At 40.6% G+C, this 19,854-nt stretch overlaps 3 long non-coding RNA genes across 3 annotated transcripts in view; 1 reads left to right on the top strand and 2 right to left on the bottom strand.

Moving 5' to 3' along the window:
* Positions 1–530: 530 nt before the first annotated feature.
* On the bottom strand, positions 531–14,703 carry LOC140706598 (uncharacterized). The gene is made up of 2 exons (XR_012086340.2): positions 14,236–14,703; positions 531–3,912 (listed from the first exon to the last, which is right to left on the bottom strand). It is a non-coding gene; the product is annotated as an uncharacterized LOC140706598 (long non-coding RNA).
* LOC144589009 (uncharacterized) overlaps positions 14,293–19,854 on the top strand; it is a 23,489-nt gene continuing 17,927 nt past the window's right edge. The window contains exon 1 of the long non-coding RNA XR_013544833.1: positions 14,293–14,352. This is a non-coding gene — a long non-coding RNA (uncharacterized LOC144589009). The remainder of the gene's footprint in view (positions 14,353–19,854) is intronic.
* Positions 18,705–19,854, bottom strand: part of LOC110081316 (uncharacterized) — a 21,846-nt gene continuing 20,696 nt past the window's right edge. Inside the window, exon 3 of the long non-coding RNA XR_013544832.1 lies at positions 18,705–19,581. This is a non-coding gene — a long non-coding RNA (uncharacterized LOC110081316). The remainder of the gene's footprint in view (positions 19,582–19,854) is intronic.

The raw sequence follows: 19,854 nt of genomic DNA, 5'->3' as shown, positions 1-19,854 counted from the left end.
TATATTTTCCTGTTTTCTTCTCCTAAAAATTTGGTGCATCTTATGGAAAGGTGCGTCTTATGGAGCGAAAAATACGGTAATACTTGCTACTAGTCCCTTACTTTTCTGCCACTCCATTTGGACAAATTTTTAAGGTTTTTTTGGATGTTCATTTCATGCAGGCTTAAACATTCTCCTGGTGTTTCTTCAGTCATTTTGTTGGAGTCACTGGCTACTTGAATCTGAAGTGCATGGATTAGGCTCAGCCTTCATGTATTTGTCTGTGCTTGAGAAAATAACCATTTTGGTGAGTTTTTTTTTTAAAAAAATTCTATTGCCTCTCTGAAACCCTGCAAAGGCAGGGCACAAAAAAAAAACCCTTTGCATGAACATGAGAGTTGTGTGATGTTTGCCCCTCATGCCCCCTGTTTGTCTCCTCAAAACAGAGCTCAGGAAGGCAAACCAAAAAAAAAACCCTTTTCACATGCTGCCACCAGTTGACTCCTTTATCGACGAACTTTACTTAGGAAAGACAAAGGTCCATTCATCGCTGTCTTTTGAATAAAACAGGTTTATTGATTACAGATGTGTCTATAATAATTCATAAGTATCTTCAGGTTCATCAAGCATCAATAACAATCTTCTATATTATCTTACAGGTCACTATTCACTCCTCAGACTAATCACACCTCAGATCTCCCAACTATCTCACTCTCTCTAACTCAGACTCAGACTGAAAACTAAACTCCTCCTCTCTGGCTCCACCTTTTAACATCTCTAGTGGCCCCACCTCTCAACCATATCAGCATAAAACATGAATACAGTCATTTTGTCGGAGTCACTGGCTACTTGAATCTGAAGTGCATGGATTAGGCTCAGCCTTCTTGTATTTGTCTGTGCTTGAGAAAATAACTATTTTGATTAGTTTTTTTTAATGTATTGCCTCTCTGAAACCCTGCAAAAGCAGGGCACAAAAACTATTTGCATAAACGTAAGAGTTGAAAGCTGTAAAACAGATTTGAGTTGACTCTTTCTAAACACAGTGAGAATTGGCACCAGTTGCAGATCCAGTACGAATGCATTCCAGAGTTTGACATGGGGAGAAGCATTTTCTGAGCAACCAATTTGTGGGTTTCACTGAGCAATGTTGTCTTCAGAAGAAAACATTGATCTTAATAAGAGCATTCCAAGAAAGCCAGGCAGTTCCACAGATACCCCTAAGATGTTCAGAAGTTAATGTAGCCTGGGAAGGAACTGTCAACCAGTACAGACTTTCAGTGTGATGTGATCACAAGACCAGACTACTGTGGAAGCTCTAAGGAGAGGCATTACTGGCATTCAGTATGGAGGCTGCTGTAATGAAGTAGCTAACAGCAGAGCCCCAGTGTTTAGGAATGTTACCTGTTTGGACAACAGCTCTCAGCATTGCTGTGGCAAGTGCCCATGCTGACTAGGGCAGTCTGAGAATTGTCATTATGCCATGCTCTGCTCACACTTAATGCATATATATTAAGAACAGAATTCTTTTAAGCTCATGGAAATCTTTCAGATTGCAGTCTAAATGTGACCTCAGATATGAGCTAATGAATTTAGGCAAGTCATTCTCATAGCTCCCCCTCTCCCATCTGCAATATGGTGTTAACACTGTCCTATGGGGTTGCTATAAAAAATTACTTAAAGGACATATGTGGAGGGCCTTGCAGTGTTTTGCAGTGTTACATAAGTGCATAACTATTTATAAATCTATTGGGGTATTGTTTATTTGTTTAACTGGATGTTGCCAATCTACCTTTTAAGCTGTAACCGGGCAACAAGGCCAATCAAAGCTACAGTAACTAAGTGTGCTGGTATAGGCATTATTGGCTTTCTTCTGACCTTTCAAATGTATTTTCAGATTTCCTTGCTCTGGTGTTATCTTAGCCCTTAATGTTTAACAGGCCAGAGATGTATGTTACGGTGAGTGGTTGCATTTTTCAACCTTCCACCATGGAAAGACGGTGCCTCTCCATGCAAAAAGGTCGACCCAAACTTCCAGAATCTCCTGATGACCATATCGTATTTTCCATTAGTCATGGTATGCTGGTTCAGCTAGTAAAGAGTTAGCCAACCTTTTCTCTTTGTAACCCATCAAGTGCAAACATAATGGTGTGTTGACAGCAGTCTTCTGTGGCCAAATTCCATTAATTTGTTGAAGACAATAAACGGGAAGGGGATTGTAGCATAGAATCAGAACATAATGGTTGCTTCCAGTATCAGTCTGTAGCATCTTCTTGATTTATAGAAACATAGGTGATAACGTTAGAAAAGATTCTTTGTTGAGCCCTTCAGGAGCCACTGCTAGATAATGAGGCAGTGCTGGACTCAGTGACTAATGATTTCACTTGGTATAAGACAGGTCCAAAGCTTGGGAATTCACTTTTTAAAAAAGAAATAGTTCCAAGCCACCCCCCTCCAAAGAACATTAGTTTCTATTATAATTTTTTTAAAAAAAAATGTTACTTTACTGTCCTGGTGCTCAAAGTGGGCTAAAACACTTACTCTTTAAAAAAAGAACAACTGAGCATGCTATTGATCTGGGATACAAAACCCACTCTCCTCCTATCACTTCAGCATCACTTCACCACTTACAGCAAAGAAGGGGCAGCTCTTGAACCAAACATGTGATAATGCTCCTGTACCATTTAGGGAGTTCACATCTGTAACTGAAAGTATATGTCTTCATAACTGAGGAATTCACTTTTATTTTCGCAACTTATACTTCAGTTTTTGTATTTCAAGAAATAGGAGAAAGAATTAATTTTAGACCAACTGGCATGTTGTTTGCTGGGCAAGAGTTGATTCATATAAAGCTAATTATCTCCTGTGTTGATATGAGAGGGAGGCAGATTCTGCGCATGAACTTCTGAATGGCAACACAGCGTTCATGGTTAGAGAGTCATTTTTCAAGATAATAGGCTAAATCCAAGATTCTGCTGCTGGTTGCCATGGAATGCCTCCTCTCTAGCAATACTCCATTGCACCCCAAAAGGCCCAGCTTCCAACCTTTCTGAACCAATTGTGCAGGTACAAGGAACTGCAGAGGTAAAGGAAATTGCCCTGCTCCATTTCCATGGAATCTATGATTCCACAGACCAAAGTCCCTTGTGCAATATATCCCCATTTTTTCTATGGGGTAAGGAAATGTTTATTGTGAAAGCTGTATATAGTTGCTTTGCAACAGAACATCTGTATGTTAATAAACAAATAAAACCATAAAACACAGGATAAAGCAATAAAAAGAAATTATATGCTTAAACTGCTAGTCTGATTGCTATAGCACACTTCTATAAAGAAAGTCCTGTTGATATTCTCTCTAACTATGTGCTTATGTTACCTTATCACATTGCAGACAGACCTGAGGAGCAGCACTAATGGCTGTAAAACTCAAGCTGCTGCTGTCTTATCCTTCTGCTGAAGGTGGCAGAATGTGAGAAGCAAAAGTTGCAGACAGACACCTTTCCCTCTCATACCTAAGCAATTTACCTCTGAGAGGAGGAGGAGAAAGTCGTATGTGCTCCAGTCCTTGGCCTGGCTCTCATACATGTGGGAAATGCATAAGTGCCTGAGACAAATAACTAAGAATTTGCCACTTGAATCAGGTCTGTGTGGTTGAAAACTCTGTTCATGCTTGAGAGATGAGATCTCCAAGATGTGTCTCTGAGCTGCTTCTGGATTCTCTTTTTGAACTCATGTTAGGCAGCAGCGGTTCTTACCCCATAACAGCTTCTGCCATTTCTGTCCGCTGCAATTTTCCTTCCATGACCACACATCTTGATCCCATAGCCTCTGTTGGTGGATGGGAGTTTTGGTCCTTGTCCCCAGAAATGTTGCCTTCCTTGTGTTTAAAAATAGGAAATGTAGAGTTTGAGGCCTGGGCTCACTTCTGGGATTCATCTGGGAATCAATAAATTCAAAGTGGGGAGGGGCAAGGAGGGAAGATTGTAAGGGAGAAGAAGAGAGAAAGTAAAAAGTGTTTTGATAGGGTGAGTGGAAAATTGATTTTTTTAAAAATTCATGGAGTTGTGTACTTTCAAATCTCAAAACGGACGGGTTAGAAGGAGTAAAATAATTGCTGAGTTTTTTCTACTTTTTTCTGTTATGACTTCATTATATGCTCCCAACTTATACTGAAATCCCAGTTTGTTAGAAACATGTCCTCTTCAACTGCAATCTATTTCAGTTAGATGTTGTGGCTCACTAATAGTTAATTAGTTAACTAACTAGTTTCTGTTAACTTTCCTGTCTCCAGAGATTCAGGGTAAAAGCCCAGCTGTGCAGTGTTGTGAGAGACATACAGGCTTGTCTGGTTTGATGGGCGTGGAAGTCCTAAAATAGGGTATCTGATCTGCTGAAACAGGACATGTTCAGTCGGCCCTAAAACCCTGTTCCTCCAGCCAAGTGTGTGATGGTCACCTCCTGCTTTCACATGCGTATGCATACGTTTGTAATGGCTGTTTTCTGTGCTGCAAGGAAACACTTTTTAACAAATTGTGTAATGTCTTTTTTTGTTTTAATTTCATATTAATTGAAATGCCTAAAAGGAGCTTCTCTCTCACCCATTCCTTCCCAGTAAAAAACTGTCTTGTGTAGCAGATCGCATTCAAGATTCCTGGCATAGCATTTTCCCTATTTCTCTTTTCTGTGTTCCAGCCCATATGAGCAGCCTTCCACAATCTACCTCTAGGGAAAGTCTCACCTCTCCTCCCCTTTTGTGTCTGCTTCCTTCCTGTTCCATATCTGTTTCTGGCAGCCAGTTCCATCTGGCAACTGTGGACGTAGGTCATATCTTTCCCAAACAGCAAATCGCCTTTTTTCTCCCTCGCCACATGAGAATTAGAGTTGCTGTTTTGCAGGAAATTACAGCTACAAAGTGTTAGACTTCAAACTTTCATTGCTTTCATGATACTGAAGTTCTGGTGTGAGCAAGCATCCAAGCCCAACGTAATGGAGACTGTGGATCACTTCCAGACAGCTGTGATTTAAATTAATCAAAATGAAAAGGCTGCAAAAGTAAAGATGCAAAGTAGAGTAGGATGTTTCACTCACCACAATCCCCCCAAAACACTTAACAGACACACTTGTTTAACTGTCACATGGACATCAGAGCACCTTTTAAATGGCTTTAGATGGCCTATTAACAGCATACTCATGTTGATAAGCTTATCAGCAATTAGTATTACTCCAGAAGAGAGCTTCTGTTGACACTTTATGAAATGCTGTTGAAGGTATGTCTCAAATGAATAGCAACCAACATAATTAACAGCACTAGGCAAAATGACATGTCAAGATAGAGTTACGATTTTGCAACATAGTGCTTAGACAAAAGCTGAAATATGTGTGGGCCCAAATTTCAAAGTTTGACTTTCTTGATTTGAATGTGAAATTGAAAAGTGACTATTTAAAATTTGAAATGTTTATCCTGACATTCAGGTCCTTTGCATTTACTGGCATCTTTTCATTGCATTATGGTTTGCCTGTACTTTATGATAGACGTTAAATACTGAAGCTCTTAAGCTGTTGCTGTTCTCTGCCATTGTCAAATATGGAATATGACTGGAAAACTATAATCAGGTACAATGCAGAAGGTGAAATAGGAGACAGAACCACGGTATTGGTACTTACGTACAAAGCCCTTAATGGTTTGGGAACTCGTTACATGTTGGACTGCCTCCATTTAAGAACCTCTACTCATCCCACCTGATCTTCTCAAGCCTTGCTATTGTAGGTGGCCACTCTTAGAGAGGCTTGAAAGTCAATAGCTAGAAACCAAGCCTTCTTGGCTATGCCCCCCTGGAGGTTCATCAAGTCCCAGCCTTGATTACTTTGGAGAGATTGCTGAAGATCAAGCCATTCAAGGAAGTGTTTAGTGACATCCTTCCCTGATGTAATGATAGGATTCAGTTTTACTGTTCCATTCTGCCATCATTAGCTGTTTTAATAGTTATGCTTAGGTCTTATAATTTAATTCTAGTGAGGTTGTGTTTGTCTTTATTGTACTGTTGGGAATTGGAGGTAAATAAATAAATATATTGTTTATAGTTCCTAGTGTTGTGTAGCAGGTAGAGTGACTGACTAGGACTCAGAACAACAGAATTCAAATCCCCACTCAACCATGGAAACTGACTGAGGGAGTGGAATTCGTAAAACCATTCCTTTAATATCTCACTTACCTTGAAAACCATGTTAGGGTCATGATAAGCTGGTTCTGATTTGACAGCACATAACAGTAAATATTGTTTATGTTTATGTATGTAGTTAACTGCCATGAGTAGAACTTCACACTAAATTCAGTAGTTTACAAATGTAATACATATGTTTGTTTGTTTGTTTGTTTGTTTGTTTACTTGACCCCCATCTTTCTCCTTGAAGAGGACACAAGGTGGCTTACAACAATGAAAGACAATATTTAAAGTTGAAAACAATGAGTATGCAAGAGTCTGTACGTACGTACGTACATGTATACATGCATACATACATGCATGCATGCATGCATGCATGCATACATGCATGCATACATACATACATACATACATACATACATACATACATACATACATACATACATACATACATACATACATACATACATACATACATACATACATACATACATACATACATATTCATGGTGTGAAACCAGTGGGATTTGTTCTGCTTTTCAGTGGTAGGGAAAGTTACTTCTTTGGGGAAAATGCTGTTCATTTTGACTGTGCAGACAACAGCCCACTGGGTCTGTGGTTGTCCTTTCTTTTTTTTTGTGCAAGGAGGTACATGCGTCCTAACAGGATTTTGCCCTTGGACTCTGAAACCCCAAATGCCCAAAACAGCAAGGCCCCTGGCCATGTTGGCTGGAACGTTGTAGGAGTTGTAGTCCAGAAAAGTAACTTTGCCCATCCGTGTTGCTTCCCGAGCATAGGATCAGGGATTGGCTAGAGTGCTGAGAATAATGGCTTGGACTGAACTGCAGGATCAGACTGAGTCCTTTTCTTTCAGATGATACGTAAGGACTGTTTAAATCTGTTTCTCTGTAATTTTGGAAGGAGGGGAAAGAAATTTGTTGGGTTTACATTTCCCCACCTCCCCTCCCCGTCACCCCAAAATGTTTAGCACCACCTGAGACTGGTAGTGGGGCAAATCATATCTTGACTTTGAAAGCCAACTATTTTTGAGGTTTGTGATGTATTTTGGTGAAGAAGAAAAAATGCAAACAAAACCATATGTCCATTTGGAAAATCGGTGTGACTGAAAATGGTTTTATTTTTATTGTAAATGCACAGCCATGCTTCATTCAGTAGGAAAACCACATAAAATACAAATATTAGTTTAAAAGGTAGATAACAATTTGTCTCTTTCAACAAAAAAGAAAATAACATACATGTGTGGGAAGAAAATGTCTCACAACTCAGTATAAAACTGGGATGGTGTGAGAAGGCTTGACAAGATTCTGAGAAATGCAGAAAAGAAAAGCCAAACAAGGGACTAAGAAATTTCCTACCCCTCTGGCTAAAGGTCTTTTCCCCACTTAAACTGCCCTCCTGGCATTCTTGCAGTAATTATCAAATATGACATACTGTGATAGCAAACACATTTGGATACTGCCATATGTCGCCAAAATGGCACCATTCACTCAGAAGTGGAAAATTAGTAGGGATGGGAGAACCCCAAAGTTGTCAGGGTGTGAAAAGTTAGGAAAAGGAATATATAACACAGGGGAAGTTCAAAAACTGGCCAGTCAGAATTGAGCATGCAGTGCCCCTTAAAAGAAGAAAACATCCTGAAAAGTTTGGGAAAAGGAATGTGGTGGAATAACATGGCTGGATGGAACATTGAAAAGGAAACGCCATATGCCAACATTTGGTTGCAGGTCCCACGTATTATTTAAATACTAAATATTACTTGGCTTGTTACCATCAAAATATTGAGATTTATGACTGATCTCAGGGGAGAATCCTTCCATACTAAGACAGTATCTGGCCCTGGTTCAGTGTCCAAACTGATCAAGAAGACATTTGGGGAGCAAAGCTGTTTCAGTTCTAGCTCAGGTTCTCCCAGCTTCTGTTTGTTTTAAAATTACTGTACTTCCTAAACAAGAAAAAAAACACCTTTCCAGTCAGGTGCTTGGAGAGATCCAGTGCAGTATGTTGAAGGCAGTTTCTTCCTTGTGCATAACTCTGCCCCCACACTTGAATGTTGTGGGGCATACCTGAAAATGACTGCAGTTGCCCTGTGCTAGACAGAGGAGACATTTTAAAGGCTGTAGAACACACCCTTGGCTTTGAGTGACAGGAATGTTTGCTTTTCTTTGTTGTACTGCCAGAACACACAGCACATAGACAAGAAGACAGCAGATCCCAGCTGGAGGAGGAGGGTGGGGTCAGTCCTTGCTTTCCCATTGAGCAGTTTGAAGAGCATGAGTAGAACTGAAGCCAGTGTGCAGACAGACAGCTTGCTAAGCTTATTTGCATATTATGAAAAAGAGGACTTCACCAAAAAAGAGGCAAAGATGGATATCATTTTGCATTAAAACACACATGTTAATTTATATGTATAATTACAACGTTAGAAATGACCTAGGACTGGCTTTGGCAAAAGACAATATATGGCCACCTCTGCCTGTGGTGAAGTCTTTTTCTTCTTGGAAAGGTTTGCTTTCATGTTACAAGGAAATTATTAAAGTCAGCAATAACCAGAAATCCAGACTAATACGAACTCAAGACACCAGTAATGAGAAGTCTGCTGGGAAGAGGGGGAAGGAAGCAGACTGCATTCAGTGCAGTTCTAGGCATGTTTGCTGAAAAGTAGCCCCCACGGGGTTTATTCATTGGGCCAGCCTTCCCCAACCTGCTGCCCTCCAGATATTTGGGACTAACAGTCTTGTGTTAGCAATGTTGGCCGGAGGTAGAGTTGTAATATAACACATCTGGATGGTACCAGGAGAAGAAAGGTTTCAGTTTCTGCCATTCTTCCCAGTCGTGCACAGTGCTATTCTCATTTCAGTGAAAACTATTTCAGCATTCTTTGAATATGTTATGTCAATCCACTTTTTATACTGTATTCGTTTGACAGCTCATATCTCAGAATTGTAAAAAAATATATTTATTTTATTTTATTTAAATTATTTATATGCTGCCTTTCTCCCCATAAGGGACTCAAGTTGGCTCACAATAGATAAAATAACAAATATGTATATTTCCTTTTGCAGAGCCTATTACAATATCTCTCAGTCTTAATTTATCTGCTTTTACATATGAACCAGGAGTCATGGGGAGTTGTTGGCTATATAAGAGTCTGTAACGTACTGTACACAGTAGAGTGAGAAAAGCGTGCCATTACCAGAGTGTTTCAGATGCTACAAGATTTCGTTGTACATTGTCACTAGATGGAAGTTGGATTTGTCCTGACTATAAAGCAGTGGATGGAGAACAGTGGGTTGAATTGGAATGCTAGAGAAATGAGAAGAAAAACCAGGAATTCACCAATAGAAGGTTCAAAATGGAAGAGAGAAGGAAGGCAGTAGCAACAGACAACAGAGAAGACCAAAATCCAGTTATCAAGCAGCTTTCCTCTAGTACTAATTACTTCCTTTTGTAACCCAGACTGGGGCAGGCAACAGTGGAACATGAGAGGCAGTGAACTCTGTCAAAATGGTGCCAGTAAACTACTCTGCCCTTCACTCTTGCTCAATGATCTTAATTGCAGCAGTATACAAAGCTTTGTTGCTTATTTGCTTATGTTGCAAGTAATTGTGAGATCAGTAATGCGGGGGAAGTAGATGTCCTTCCTCCGTAAATTGGGATGACTGGTAAAGGCATAAAAAAAAACCAAGGCAACACAGCCATGGGATTATGTAAGAACAAAGCTGATGGAGGAAGCTTAGCCAGCTGAAGTTGGGTGCAAAATCAAGTAATCCTTTCTGAAGAACACTGGGAGCCTTTCCCACCTTATTTTAACACAGCTATCATTAAACAGTTAGCACCCAGGGATGTGAAGAAAAATGCTTTATTAGTCTTGTTGTTGTTGTTTTTCTAAGTTGCATATTTTGGCAATTTTTGAAAAAAATCAGAGAAAGAATTGTGCAAAAAATTGTATTTTATGTCATATACAAGGCTTTTAATGCAGAATACACAGTTTCAGTACCCAAAACATATGGGGTTTTGTTTTTTGGCAAATGATATTTATGGAGGGGGGAACTTGCTAGTCTTCTCTCATGTAGGAGTGAAAAACCGTACAATACTGCCCATTTATTTGACACTTGACAACCTTTCTCATGAGAAAATGCATATTTGTTACATTTCTAATCTGTTTTGCAATTAAAACATCATTTCATTATTCACTCATTAAAATCATTTTTTCATTATTTATTTTTGGTCTTCATGATTCACAGGTGGATGTTTTTATGGGGTACCTCTCCCCCACTCTAAATTTTGTATTCCGGCTCATTCTCTTTTCAGAATATTTTAGGTGTTTCACATTCTTGTGTGTTTGGTGGACAGTATTTTTCCTCACAATGCCCTGTAATGATAGAACAACTTGGGCATGCTTAAAAAATACAAAGGTTTTGCCAAAATACACTCATTGCCACTGGGAAAAGGTAATCCCCCAACCTCCCAACCTAACACTAGAATGTGTGGTATGATGTGTACAAATACGATAAGAAAATCAACCCTGTTTGTTGCCATGAGCAACAAACAGGCTTGTTTTTGTTATACATTATATATATATATATATATGTTTAACTGAATAACTGTTTTTGGGATCAGGCTTTTATTCATTCAAAAACAAACACACCCCTCAAAAATACTGCCTCTCAGCAACTGGTTGAGTGCAGAGATATAGCACTGCAGAGCAGCCTTTTTGGATTTAAAAAAAAAAGAGGGAAGAACCCCCAAATCCCATAACCCATTTTTCCTAAGCAGAAATATATCTCCCAGAACCATAACATTGGATGGTGGTGCAAAATTGATGTAAATCAGATTGCGGACACTCTCCAGTCCAGCCCTCTCCATTTCCCTCCTTGTTCTTTGCAATACTGAAAGAAATATATGCAGTATTGTTGCTGAGGTTGTTAGTTAACTTTTAAAAATACTTTCCTCCTTTCCCCAGACATTGGAGGATGGAGTAGTTATAGATATATTGCTGTGGTGTGGGCCACACTACCGGGAACTATTTAAGGCTATTTCTAGATATCATTTTACATACCAATAAAAGGTTTTAAGATGACAGGAGACCATCCGAGACCCTGAATGTGCATAAAAAGGTAAAGGTAAAGGTTTCCCTTGACAATTTTTGTCCAGTCGTGTTCAACTCTAGGTGCTCATCCCCATTTCCAAGCCATAGAGCCAGCGTTTTGTCCGAAGACAATCTTCCGTGGTCACGTGGCCAGTGCGACTTAGACACGGAACGCTGTTACCTTTCCACCGAGGTGGTCCCTATTTATCTACTTGCATTTGCATGCTTTCGAAACGCTAGGTTGGCGGGAGCTGGGACAAGCGACGGGCGCTCACTCCGTCGCGTGGATTTCGATCTTACAGCTGCAGATCTACAGATCTTACAGCACAGAGGCTTCTGTGGTTTAACCTGCAGGGCCACCACGTGCATATCGTGTGCAATAACAATTCTAATGTTTATGGCCTTCTTTCTCTCTCCGCCCCCCTCACTCACTCTCTCTCTCTCTCTCTCACACACACACACACACACACACACATACAATTTTGCTTGTTGAAGACTCTGAAGTGCTAATTACTAGTCATTAGCACCTCATGCTCTATCATTCCTCCTTAAGAATAGCAACCTTCTGGTAATCTACCTATCTGTCAGGAAAAGGTGAAGAAGAAGATTACTAACTGATATTGTAACTATGTGTACCTTGTAAATGAAAAGAATGTCAAGTCTCATGTTTTCCAAATGAAAAAACAACAACAAATCAGTTAAGAAATTCCACCTTGAATCTAGTACTGTAGTATTTTGCAACACTGAAGCTCATGCACTTTCATCACAGCACAATTTTCCTTCAGGAATCACAACAAGGGTAGCAAATTAAGTAAGGAGGCACTTGCACAGTAAAACAAAATGGACGCTACATGTTTTATAGAAGAAACCATACTATTTTATTTGTTAATAAATGTGGAGCTATTTATATCTTCATGTACTACCATTTTGCTATGATCTATCCAATTTAAAATGGTTCTAGTTCAGAAACTGGAGCTCAGAATAAACCCCAGTCTCATCCTACTTTTGAACCTAGGTGTGCTGTTTTTTCACTCCAAGGTATTTGCTTCTACCTCTAGAGGGCTCTGCTGGGCTCTGGAGACTCATATCGCCTATTGTGGCAGCCATCACTCCAGACCTGGGAGGACATCGTTGGAAGGGATCCACTTTGGTTTGCTCCCTGACTTAGTACCTTTTTTTCTGGTGGTGGAAAATTATTCTAAGCCATTTGGATAGGACTCGAGAGGTAAACAAGAGGTGCAAGGAGTGATTAAAACTCAGGTGTAGCTGCTGCAGGATTAAAATGATTTTGTTAAAGTAAAGTGTTTTCCTTTCCTGATTGCAAAGCAAGCCTGCCTGTTAGAAAGGAATGTGGAGTTAAAATGTTAAAAGTAACAAAGGAAGCAGCTAGGTTTCTCCTGGTTGGCTGCAACGGAAGACAAGGCTGATGTACAGAAGTCTGCGGTGTCATTGGAAATAATCTCTCTCTGGAACTAAAAAGCCCCGTCCTGTTTTTGAGCATGCTGGAGGAGAATACAAAGGCCTTGCCATCATGGCGTCTCTTCATCTCCTTCATGCAGCAGCCCAGGAAGTTCACATGGCGGAGGAGGGAGAGGGATGTTAAAGCTGGATTTCTGCTTCTGATCTCTTTTCAGTCTCTCCCCCACCAAAAAAAACCCTTAATTCTAAATTGCTGTAGCAACCTTTAGAGGGCCACTTATGCTGATCCAGATGTAAGGAAAAGCCTCTCCCCCTCATGGTCTTGCTCTCTCTTGATTAAAACATTATAATTCTTTAATCTCTCTGAATTGAGTTTCTTCCTTAAAAGCTGCCTGGTCTCTTTGATACACCAAAGCAGTTCTTGTCACGCTGCCAAAGGAGGCCGGGTGGAGTGTCACACAGCTCAAACTTTTACAAGCTGAGTGAGCAGGAAAACAAGCAAAGGCACACAGTGAAGCCCAGAGAGAGAGAAGAAGAGAGAGAAAGAGAGAACCCTCTCTGTTTTGAATTTTTACATGATTCTGTGGAAGAAAGGAAAAGAGCCGATCGATCTTTTGTTTCGTTTGGGTTGGTGGGGTTTTTTTGTTTGTTTGTTTGTTTTGCATGTGAAGTTCAGCTATAAATATAATTAACTTTTCCAGCTAACTTGATGGTGGCCAACCTCTGTGAAACTTGGACGAGAGAGGAAAAAATGACGTCACCATAATCTGGGGGTGCCTTTCGCACTGCCTGTCAGAGCCGAAAGAAAAGAACAGGGCAATAAAACAACGGCTGTCTCTGTCTCCTTCGTTAAACACAGCACTAATTGGATGTTAATTTCTCTTTGCTCTTCTCGCTGTTCGATTGTAAGAACTCTCTCTTTCCCTCCTCCTCCAACCCCCCCTCCAGCTTTCTAGCAAGGCTCTTGCCAGTCAGAGAGAGTCTGTACTGTACATTCCCTCCCAATTGTGGGCTCAAACAATTCAGAAACCGGGTAGTATTAAAAGAGAAGGAGGGGGAGGGAGGACTGGACTTGGGAGTTTCATGAAGCTCCACATTTTCCTTTCATTGCCCTGTACAGAGTTCGGGGTATTTTCCCCCCTCTCGCTCCCTTGTGTTCTGTCCAGTCTCCTTGGCAGCATGAAGAAAAAAAAATTAACCCAAGCACTACCCAACCCATGTGTTGAAACAGGCATTGAGGGGAGCCAGTGCAGGCAGGAAGCTGTTGCCTTCTTTGCTTCCCTGGGTCACCCTTACAGGGTGTTTGTGTTTCTTTGCTTTAATTCTAGAGGGTGTTCCATGCGTCTGATGGATCCATAATGTACCCACATACACACAGAGAGAGAGAGGGAGAGAGAGGGAGAGAGAGAGAGAGTGGTGCAGTGGAAAGAGGTAAGTTAAGAACAGGCTTGGGGCGGGAAGCAGGGGGAGATTTATCAAGGGAGATGGTGGGTGGGTGGAGAAGAAGAAAGGGAGGGGAAGGAGCGAGAGGAGGAGGTGGAGGGTAGAAATGTGGGAGTAAAGTCCTACCTGGGATCGGTGCCAACTTCCTGCATAGGGCTGCAGACCCGCAGCTTTGAGCAACCCACCAGAGGCGACTTTTCTCTCTTGTCATGATTCCAAGAGCAAGGAACGCAACGGGAACAGGTACAACAGATGCAAAGCAGCGTTTTTGCCTGGGTGCTGGTGGGTAAATCCTCTTCTCTCCCCCCCCGATCCTTATTGCAGCCAGCTGTATTTTTAAAGGATCCTTTAAAACAAGGTTGATGGAGCTTTTCAGTTTTTTTAAAAAAAAATAAATTTATTTTAATTTAATGGAAGGGGGGTTGGAGAAGGTTGAATTTCCTTGTCAGTATCTCCTCTCCGTTAGGATTAACATGCAGAAGATGCGCCTGTCACTTTGCTTTCTGTCAGTTGCCTGTTCAGGGATGGGAGACGGCTTTGTTCCGCGCTGCCTGGGAAGCTGTGCCAACTCTGACTTGGCAGCCAAGCCAGAGTGGGCAGGGAGAACGCAACGAGAGCGAGCGAAAGAATGATTGCTGAGGCTTCCTAAGTGGGAAGTGGCTGTAGGCCCATTTCCGAACGAGGCAGCTATTCGCTCTACCCCTTTCTTTCTCTGTTTCTCTCCAAACCTGGCACAGACAAAAAGGAAATTGTGTCTGGAGGGGGGTTTCTGTTCTTCTGTGGTATATCTTGGTGTTACTGCTTTTTAAAAACAGTTCTCACCTGCCTCTGTTTCTATGTCTTTGCTCCATTTTTCAGGCTGCAAATGAAGCATTCGCGAAAGCAAAATGCTTCTTGCATAACTAAGATGTTTTTCGCTGGGTGGTTGTGTTTTTTTTCACCTTCTATCTCTGGCTGTGTTAAAGTACTCTGCTGTCTCGAACATCTCAAGTTCAGGAAAAGTAGGAGCCAAGATTTATATTTTATGTGCAGATTCTGGGCTGAATGTGTGAAAAGACAGGGGGAAATCAGCCATTTGTTTTAACCTTCTGGATGCAAAGCAAGGAGTGCTGTGGTCATTCGGTTCTTTGGAGGGTTGTTTGCACAAAAGACTGAAAAACTTTTTGCACACTATCTCCTGAAGAGTTGATGGAGTGTGGCTTTTAAAAAGATTTTTTTTAAAGAGACAATGTTTTTAAAAAGGAAACCATCCCCAGGGCATGCAAAGCAATGGTTCCAACTGCTGGAATTCTTGCCAGCTTCCCTTTGTGCCAGCCCTTGTCGGCCTTGGCGTCTCATTCGGACGAAGCCTGGCATGCAGACACCGCCCATTTCTTGGCGCTGAGCTGCTATGAGAAGGAAAAGGGAACGCGGGGGGGGAGCTGTCTCACTCAAACTGGCCTTTCTCGAAAAAAGGGAACCATTTCTGATGATTGTCCAGATAAACGGAACTAAAGCCAGCGGCTGAACATCCAAACCCTTCTCCTTCACGGCACATCTCTTTCTGGTACGAAATCCAATGTAGCTCTTTTTTAAAATGTTTGAAAATGCCATTTTATTGTCCAAACGCTCTGGCACTTGCTCCTGCGGCAACCTCTTTTCTCTGCTCCAATCTACCCACTTTTCGTGATGCGAAAATGTGCATTTTCTGTTTTAAAAAACAGATGAACAAACTTGATGGTTGATTTAATATCTATTTCCTGTGCCCACTCATCGATCAGGGTTTTCTTGTGATTCTGAAACTACTTTTATGATGGGTATTGGCAGTTTGGGTTTAGGATATTTTTATGTTCTTTATTTTTGTCACCCTACACAGGAGAGAGGGAAGTGTTGAATCATGTCCGACTTGCAATTCAACATGGCAGCCCTAACATTGAATGGTTTTGCAATGTCGACAGACGTGGCAAAAAAGTCCCTTTTTGATGACATGAAATTTGGAGAGCTGGGGTGACAGAGGAATTAGGAGAGTGATAGCTAGTCCATTTGGGGAATAATTCAAGAGGATTAATATCTTGTTCTAGAGAATTTGAAGAATCCGGTCATGTTATATTTGTAGTGGTATTCTGAATATTTTAACTATTTAAACGCTGGTTGATGTTCTATTATTTTGATGCCGATTTATGACTTTTTCTTTTTACTTGGTGCATCTGAGGCTCATGAGCTGCAGAATAGGTTGTTGTTTGTGATAGGTAGATTTCTGGTGCACAATAGAATTTAAAAGAATATATCATCACATCAGCCGGTCTTTGCTGAAAGATATCCAGATGCAAAGAGAAAAGGGATGCTTTATCGAAGTGTCCACCTTTGCTTTAATTTGGAAGCTCGTTCTTTCTTAAGGATAACTCTTCCCTTTGGTTATTACTGGTGTAAACTTCTTTGGGCTCCACCAGAGCAAAAATGCCCTTCCTGACTTGTACTTATAGAACAGAACGTAGAGGCTGTGTCTTTTCTCTGCAAATCTGGCCTCTTTATGTCAAACTTAATTTAGGCCCCAGTTGCCTAAAACAAAAGAATATTGTTTCCCTGTGAGTAACAGTTTCCTTTTACATGCAATTGCTTCCTTGTAAATGTTTTCCTATTAACAAAGGCAATTTCCCCATATCCCTCCGAACAATAAATAGAGAAAAACCTTAGCATGGCTTTTACGTGTTGAATCCAATGCAACAAATCCTAGATGACCCACTAGTGCCACGGCTTCAACTAGTACTTTAATAGATTGCCAAAATGGACAATTCAAGCTCTTCGAAAACTGGCCCATTTGCTAAATTTTGCTAAATCATTTTCGTGTAGCCATAGAGACCAAGCTCTGGTACTGAGGATAAACTTTGGTTCTGGGCCCCTCACAAGAAGAGGACTTGCTACCTATTTAAGCTGGAGAAAATCCCTTCCATTTGCAAAATGAAGAATCAGCCGCTTTTCTGTACAGCCTTGACAAGAATTCGTTTTCAAAAAACCTCCCAAAACGCGGAATGGGTTAAATAAACTGTGTTTGACCTCACAAGAGCTGCTAAATAATAAAAACGTTCTATTTTGTGAACTAGCCTAGTGTAGCAGGTATATAACGTGTACAATTGCCCCCATCCACCATTTTGTAGATTAATTGCCCTGTTCCTGTCATAGCTCTGGTGGAAACAGGAACTAGATTGTATTTTTTTTAATATCCTCAACCATACATTTTACCAGAGGGCACAATTAATTGTTTTTCTCATACTTGAGTGTTCACAGGAGTCCACCTATCCCAATATAAATTTGAAGATTTGCTATTTATTTAAATATATACGAGGAACTTTTTCAACAGGAGCCTAAGCCTCCCCTGCAAAGTACACATCCATTCTAGTATGTGCTACTCCAGTTCTCTTTACAACTTACAGCATGTTTCAACAAATACTTTAAAATCATGGGGAAATAATAATTTTAAAAAAGCTATGCAGTTAGATTAAAAGATGCAAGACAGCCTTTGGCAGACAGAAGTGAAAATATACATGCATTCAATTGGAGGCATGGTGAATGTCTAGAATGGTTATGGTGCCTAGATGTTACCTTCAACACCAGAGGCTATATACCATTTTCTGAGGAACAGACATGGAAGGGTGTTGTTGCACTTACATCCTGCTGTGAGCATCCCATGTGTCTGCATGTGGCTACTGTGAGGGTAGAATTCTAGACCAGGTAGGCATTTAGTTGGATTTAGCATAGATCTTCTCATGTTCGTATGCTCAACATCCTTTAAAAATATTTAGTATAAACTCATACATTCCATTGGCCCATATTTTTTCCATTACTCTACATTGAATATATTGGAAGGTGATGGGCAAACCCATCCCTGGTTCCCCATTAATCAGCTGGGCTACCTTAGTTCTTGTGGATTGCTTGTAAAACCTTAAGAATGGCAGTTTTTAAGCATTTGTTGTTGTTGTTCAGTCATTAAGTCATGTCCGACTCTTTGTGACCCCATGAACCAGAGCACGCCAGGCCCTCCTGTCTTCCACTGCCTCCCAGAGTTTCGTCAAATTCATGTTGGTACCTTTGATGACACTGTCCAACCATCTAGTCCTCTGTCGTCCCTTTCTCCTCTTGCCTTCACACTTTCCCAACATCAGGGTCTTTTCCAGGGAGTCTTCTCTTCTCATGAGATGGCTAAAATATTGGAGCCTCAGCTTCAGGATCTGTCCTTCCAGTGAGCACTCAGGGTTGATTTCCTTCAAAAGGGACTCTCAAGAGTCTCCTCCAACACCACAATTCAAAAGCATCAATTCTTCAGCAGTCAGCCTTCTTTATGGTCCAGCTCTCACTTCCATACATCGCTACTGGAAAAACCATAGCTTTGACTATGCAGACCTTTGTCAGCAAGATGATGTCTCTGCTTTTTAAGGTTTGTCATCGCTTTCCTCCCAAGAAGCAGGCGTCGTTTGATTTCATGGCTGCTGTCATTTGTTAGGAACACTTAAAAACCAAGGGGAGCTGTTAGAGGAAACAAGGCTCAATTCAAAGAGGACTGGCCTTGGCTCAAAACGGAATCAGACATTTGAAACAGACGAATTTCTTAAGCTCCTTACTTCAAAGTCTTGCACCATATTTAATATCAGGCATTAATATGCAACTTATTTGGTAGTTTTAATAGCTTAGTTTTCCATATTTTTCTTCATGGTATTCCATGGAGTGAAAAAAAAACAGGCTTCATAAATAGCAACAACAACAATAACAATGGTTCTGGAGACTTGAACCTGACTTGCAGATGAGAAGAGCAGGTTTCAGATTTCTGCCTCCATGTCTACAGCTCTGTCTAGGACTACGGGATAATTAAGGAATAAAAAAATGCTTTGGGAGAAATTGAATCAGTCTACAGTTTTAAGGGAACTCACATAACTCATACTTCCTCGACTGCTATATGGATGGGAATACAAGTAATTCTTCAGATTCCACATTTCTTCAAATTTTGATGTGTGGTTTTATGATAAAAATGTACAAAATGTATGTGTTTAGAAAAGAGGCATACGAAAATGCATGTATAATAAAAACATACAAATATGTAGACATTAGATAAGGATCCAGACAAAATCTGTATGTCAGGGCAAATTGGACAAATGCAAACATTCATGCAGTGTTTTAAGCAACATAGAGTTATTTGGATGGAGTTAGGATCTTTCAAGTATCATTCTTAGAGGCAAATCCCTTTTTCCATCTTCTGTTCTTCCAGTATTGTGCCGCCTGACAGTCTTCATTTCTAGAGCTTTCTGTTGAGATTTATAACCTTTTCTCCAATGTGGCATTGCATGAAATGAGGACAATTTAAAGACAAAGGGACATCAGTAGAACCTCTTTAGCTTCAACAGCTTTGCTCCAGAAGGTCAGTAGTAGTGGTGAGCATATGCACCATGCTGGTGAAAGGGGATGACACCTGCATTTGGAAGTAACTTCTAAATTAAGCACTGCCTGAAAAATGGAGGAAAGACATACAAAACAAGAGAATGATCAGCACACAGCAGCTACAGTAAAATGTCACTTTTCATATTTGCATACTAGTATCTAAATCACCATTCAGGTTCCTAGCATATTTGTCTGGCTTCGATGTTTTACACAAATTTTTGCACTCTTCTTCCAAGCACAACACACTAGTCATGATCCAGAATATCTCTTAGTTCAGCACAAGTTTTCTTATCTGAGCTAGCAGTGCTATACACTGTCACAAGCTAAGGGTCTCACACT

This window comes from Pogona vitticeps, chromosome 4 (genome assembly GCF_051106095.1).
Source record: "Pogona vitticeps strain Pit_001003342236 chromosome 4, PviZW2.1, whole genome shotgun sequence".
Lineage (NCBI taxonomy): Eukaryota > Metazoa > Chordata > Lepidosauria > Squamata > Agamidae > Pogona > Pogona vitticeps.
This window is presented reverse-complemented; position numbering and strand designations above follow the sequence as displayed.